This window comes from Xenopus laevis, chromosome 8S, assembly GCF_017654675.1.
Source record: "Xenopus laevis strain J_2021 chromosome 8S, Xenopus_laevis_v10.1, whole genome shotgun sequence".
NCBI lineage: Eukaryota > Metazoa > Chordata > Amphibia > Anura > Pipidae > Xenopus > Xenopus laevis.
Genome location: NC_054386.1, coordinates 48,016,812 through 48,023,627, shown reverse-complemented (window position 1 = coordinate 48,023,627; position 6,816 = coordinate 48,016,812).

Sequence of the window (6,816 nt, the reverse complement as noted above, 5' to 3'; positions counted from 1 at the left end):
TTAAGCTCCGCCTTCTCCCTTAATTATACGGCTCTTGCCTTGCCTCTTCAGTTTGCGTACCAAAGCCCTGGATAGGAGAAACTTGGAAACATGCAAGGCATAACGGTATCAACATAAACAGTCATACTTTTGACTATGTAATTAATACTCCTTTTTTTTATATATTTATTCATATTTTTTTTTGATCAATAATTTTTATTTCTTTTCAAAAAATAAAAAATAAAAAAAGGACAAGATCGTGCATTGCATGCATTCCATACATTACAATCTGTAAACAATTACATAGTTTAAACAAGGTATCCATTTCGTATACACAATTATATATCTTCACTTATACAGTATAGCAAGGAATACATTGCAACACTGGTATTGACATCATATTATGTACCACTGGAAAGTAAACATAATTAAACAAAAAGAAAAGGAAATAAAACAAAACAAACAACTTCTGTAAATGTCTCCTGTCATGTCTCATTGCAACTTGCGTTCTATTATCGTTATACCAAGAAATAAATGTATACATATAAAGAACACCATCATTTTACAAGGATACAAGGTGTTGTGGGAAGCCCCCCTGATATCGATACTCCAACCAAGGCTGCCATACCTTTTAAAAGTTGAGGTGTTGATCGTTGAGTACACTCGTCAATTTTTCATTACAAAATATCCAATCTAGCTTAACCTTTACCAAATTATAATTAACACATGGGGACTTCCAGGATTTTGCTATAACCGACGAGCAGCTGAAAAAATATGATTTATCAGTTTCTTCTGGGTCTTAGAAACCGAATCAGGAACAGCGCCCAATAGGGCCACAAATGGATCACTCCTTAAATTAATATGTAAAATTGAAAAAATTAAATGAAAGATACGAATCCAGAAACGTACTACTTTTGGACAAGACCACCAAACATGAACCATCGACCCCTTAGCTGAACAACCCCTAAAGCAATTATCCTTCGCCCCTGGATACATTTTGGCTAACCTGGTTGGAGTGAGGTACCACCGAAACAACACCTTGTATCCTGATTCTAAAACCACCGTGTTTATTGAGCAACTCTTCAAGTTTTGCCAAATGCTTAACCAGTCGTTTTCAGATAGGTTTTTTCCCAAATCTGTTTCCCACGTTTTTATATAAGATAGATCAATCAAATTATCAGGCGTGTTAAGTAGTCTATACAGAATTGAAATTGCGCCCCTAGGGGAAGCCCCATTTCTAAACCACCTTTCAAAAAAGGAGGGTATCTTCTCTTGCGAAGTCGTGGAGGTCCAACACTTTGAAACAAAATGTGTGAGTTGGAGAGCTCGATAATATTCAGTTTGAGGTAAAGAAAAGTTTTCGATCAAAGCGTCTAACGAGTACGCTCCTCTACGGGTCAACAAAGAGGAAACCGAAGTAAACCCCCTATTGGCCCACCATTTAAACTGTAAGTGAGAAATCCCTGGGGGGAATAAGGGGTTACCCAAAACTGGAGCAGCAGGAGTGTAATCCGAACGCAGATGATATTTGGACGCTATCCCATCCCATACTTTAAGAGAAGTACCAAAACATTCACTACGTCGTTTGGATCTCATCCCCCTAGGGATCCAAAGATAGGAAGATGTTACATATGGAAACGTGTAAAAATATTCTAAGTCAACCCACATCGGGGGCAATTCCGTATTATGCAGTACTGGTATTTGTGACAATTGTGCGGCCTTATAATAATTCCAACAATTAGGAAAACCTAAACCTCCTTGCAGTGTAGAACGGTACAGCACATTCTTATTAACCCTTGGGATACCCTTATTCCAGACAAACTGGAACATTTTAGTTTCCAGTTTCATTAGATCTTGGCGCAAAATTGGAATAGGCAATACTCTAAAATAATATAAATATAGCTTTGGGAGAATATTCATTTTTATGGCCCAGGTACGGCCTATCCACGAAATATGATATTTTCCCCAATCTTCCAACAGTTTGATCAGTTTACGGTACAGCGGAGGGTAATTGACCTGATATAGAGAGTAATAATTTTTCGTTAAATTGATTCCCAATATTGGAAGAGAATTTTCCTTCCATTGAAACTGAAAGTTTAAAGCCAACAATTTAACAGTATCTGGATGTAGGCCTAAATTAAATGCCGCTGTCTTAGCGGGGTTAATAGATAGTCCCGAGATGTGAGAAAATTGCAGTAACGTATTATATAGATTTGGCAAAGTAGTCATAGGTCTTGTTATAAATAGGGTTACATCATCGGCAAACATACAAAGTTTATGTTCACTATTATGAACTTTTAAACCGGAAATGATAAGGTTTTCCCTAATTGCAATCGCGAGTGGCTCAAGCGCCAAGTCAAACAATAGGGGCGACATAGGACACCCTTGGCGTGTGCCCCTCGCGATTGGAAAGAGGTCTGAGGAACAAGAACCCACGTTAACTCTAGCTATAGGATTAGTATACAACGCCGAAATCCATGTGATAAAATTAGTTCCAAAGCCCCATTTCCCTAGAATATTATACAAATAGGGCCAAAGAATGGAATCAAACGCTTTCTGAAAATCAAGTTTAAGGATCATAGCCTGTTGTTGTTGTTTCCTGGCAATCAGATTACGTAAAATTAATCTACTGGTTGCGTCTGATGACTGTCTACCATTGATGAACCCTACCTGATCCCTATGGATCATAGATGGTAACAGAACAGCCAGCCTACTAGCTAGGATTTTAGCCAATATTTTGACATCTAAATTTAGAACTGAGATAGGTCTAAAGTGTTTGCACTCTGAATTGTCTACATCCGGTTTAGGGATTGGAGAAATGTTAGCAGCCAGCGATTCTTTAGTAAATTGATCCCCCTTCAATAAGTTATTAAACATATCTACCAGATGAGGGATCAATACTATAGAAAAATTTTTATAATACAGGGCAGATAATCCATCCGGGCCTGGGGCTTTAGACACTTTCAAAGTCTTAATTGCTATTTTAACCTCTTCAGGTATTATATCAGCCTCTAACCGTTGCTTTTGTTCTTCAGTAAGGCCCGGAAGCAGTGGCGTAACTACCGAGGAAGCAGACCCCGCAGTCGCAGGGGGGCCCGGAGGTACAGGGGGCCCGGCAGGGCCAGGATCATTTAGGGCAGGGGTGTCCAAACTCGGCCGCAGCATTTCGCACCACCCCCCTCCCCAGTCGGTGCAGTGGAAGTGGCCAGCGGTGAACAGGAAGTCAGTGCCAGAGAGGGAGCCGGAAGAGGAGCAGAACGTCGCAGCAGCACGTCACACGTGCACCTGCTGCACTTGAGAATACTGCTGCCGACTGGGATTCGACCTCTCCTTACAATGATGCCACACACAGGCACGCCAACCCGCCTCCCCATTCCCACTTCAGCAGCCAGCCTCCGTGAGTTTTTAAAGCTCTCCGTTCTCTCTCCGTTACACACTAAACTTCTGTCACTCCCCCTCCCTCTCAGAAACTAAAGGTGGACTGGACTCCTTGACTGTGACTTACTTCCCTACTGTTGCACATTCATTTCTATGTGATCACTGAGACACGTGAGAAGTGAATGTGCTGCTGCAGCTTGATCCTGCTTATCTAACAAGTGTCTCAGTGATCACATAGAAATGAATGTGCAGCAGCAGGGAAGTAAGTCACAGTCAAGGAGTCCAGTCCACCTTTAGTTTCTGAGAGGGAGGGGGGAGCTGGCAGCTCCAGAAGGAGAGGAGCTTGTGCTTGCTTCTATGCTACTTGTGTTTTTGTTGATTTCCACCAGAATTCATATTTTTTCTCAAAAAAAAAAAAAAAGTGTGTAAAAAGAGTTTCTTAAAAAAAATGTATATACAGGTATGGGATTCATTATCTGGAAACCCGTTATTTAGAGAGTTCCAAATTACAGAATGACTGTCTCCCATTGACTCCATTTTATAGAAATAATCCAAGTTTTTAAAAATAATTTCCTTTTTCTGTGTAATAATAAAACAGTAGCTTGTACTTGATCCAAACCTAGATAAAATGAATCCTTATTGGAAGAAAAAAAAAGCCTATTGGGTTTATTTAATGTTTAAATGAATTTCTAGTAGATTTAAGGCATGAAGACCCAAATTACAGAAAGATCTCTTATCTAGAAAACCCCAGGTCCCAAGCAGTCTGGATAATGGGTCCCATACCTGTACAAGGTCCATGGGGGAAGCCATATAATAAAAGAAAATCATGTGATATGAAAGAGTTAAACTTAATTTTAATTAAATAATTCAAAATTTCAAAACATTTGTTTTTTCTCTGTAATAACAAAACAGAATATTGTACTTCATCCCAACTAAGATATTTATTGGTGGGTAAACAAAACTATTGGGTTTACTAAATGTTCAAATGATTTTTAGCAGACTGGGGTATGCAGTTCGAGATTATGGAAAGACCCCTTATCGGGCATACCCCAGCCCCTGAGCATTTTGGGTAACAGGTCCTATACCTCTCCTTTAATAAACATGGAAATAGCAAAATTGTTTTGGCTTAAAGTGTTTGAAACTCAAAAGTATTGGTGGGCAAGCCTTAGTCTAATAGTGGGTCCTATGTGTGCCGAGCATACCAGCCCTCCACTTTTTTGATCCCAGTTCAAGCACTGGCTGTATTAGAAGTGTGTGCTCTTACCGGCTGCAGTTTAAAGAAGTTTCAGGGAGCTAAGGCAAGAGCTTTTACACAGAGCTGAGGTAGCTATGTGAAAAGCTTTTTGTTTCCATGGGCAAATACAATCACTAAAACACAACTGTTATTCCTCACTGTTCAGTCAGCATATCTCCCACTATTTTGTACAGAGGGGGGCCCTGAAAATTTCTTTGCAGGGGGGCCCTGGCATCCGAAGTTACGCCACTGTCCGGAAGGTTTAAATTAGTAAAAAATTTATTTATCAAGGACTCTGAAGGGTGAAAGGGCGCCGCATATAAATTTTTATAATAGGAAGCAAATTCTCTAACTATAGTATCTAAAACACCCGATATTTGTCCCGAAGGTAATTTTATCGAGGTTATAGGGGTAAAACCTAACTTATTTCTAAGACGGGTGGCTAATAGTTTAGTAGGCTTATTCGCTTGAGTATAATAGCGTTGTTGTGTCCACTTAAGGGATTTCTCAGCTTGTAGGGTCAAAAGTGAATCTAGCTCCAACCTAGTAGTCTGAATACGTGCTCTGAAATCTAATTGTGGGTTGGCTGCCTGATCCAATGTGAGTAGCTGGAGGGACTGAGTCAAACGATGTACCTCTGCTTCTCTAATCTTTTTCCTGGCTGCACCTATTTTAATTAAAGTACCCCTAATAACTGACTTATGTGCTTCCCAAACCAATGATTTTGATAGAACCGAACCCAAATTATCAGCAAAATAATTTTTTATGTTAGATTCTACCTCCTCTACCACGTCTGGAATAGTGAGCAGTGACTCGTTTAAACGCCATCTAAATTTAGATTTCGTCCCAGACCATTTTAAGAAGATTAACTCTACTGGGTCATGATCAGACCACGGGGATACCTGAATTTTAGTACGACGAGGAAGACTAGTCAAATCTTGAGATATCCAAATATGATCTATCCTCGTGTATACCTGATGTGGGTGAGAATAATGGATAAAACCTCTAATTCCTAAATGGTCCTCTCTCCATGTATCTATCAGACCAGCCTTGGACATACACAATTTAACCTTATTAGCTATTTTTTTACTAAGTAAGGGTGTGTTAGTAAGATGGGTTGGGGAAGTTTGCTTATCCCAATAGCTATCTATGGCTACATTAGAATCACCGCATATCACAAATTTGCCGTGCCCTTTATCTAATAGCATCTCTACTAATTGCTCAAAGAATAGATGCTGGTTAGTGTTCGGTGCATAATAGGAAAGTAACGTTAATTTGGACCCCTCAACCAAAACATTCATTAATAGGTACCGACCCTCAGTATCAGAGTAGGTGTCGAGTACTTGTATCGGCAATCCTGCTCTAAAACAAATCGCCACCCCTTTGGTTTTATATATACTTTTTATGAATAAATTTCGGGAAAGAAGTCCTAGAAAAATGAGTTTCCTGTAAACAGAGGATATCAACTTTACGGGAATTGTAATATGTAAATGCCTTTTTCCTCTTAAGTGGGGAATTAAGCCCTTGAACATTGTGGGAAAGGACAATCAGCTCCATTGTACTTTAAGTCTAGGTCCTAGCCAACGTACTCGTGATACATTTAAAATCCCTTTTCTCTTGCCTAATTGGGGGACACAGGCACCATGGGGATGAAGATCCTGCAGCTGGAGATGGACACTATGTTGCAAAATAAGACTCCTCCTCCAGCTCTGGGCTTCATCCCCTGCCTCCTCCTACAATCCAGTTTCTTTTAGTGTCCTCAGAAGGAGACGACACGCTTTTTCACGTCTAGTGGCTGGAGCACTGATCAGGGCCTCAGGTCTAAGATCACGCCACACCAAGGGGCCACTGATTCACTCAAGCGCCTCTCCAGCTGCTAAGAACTGCCCTTTAGCCTTCCTGCTCTCCGGAGGTCTGCAGGCTCACCCCCTGCGCTGCTTTCCCGCTCTACGGAGGTCTGCATCAGCGATATACACCCACCCGGGTGTATAACAGCATAATAGCTCACATATACATATATATTTCACACCTGTGCATATATATATTTATATGTGTGTCTCTTATTCACAGGGGGCATCATTTACTGGGCACAACTCAGCTGGCTGATTTCTAGTTGGTGAGTAATTCATTTATTCATTATACTCTGTCACCCTCTCTGTACATACGACGCTTTTCCTTATGCGCCTTTTCTTTTCTAGTTTTTCCCCTCCGTTTTCATGGTGGAA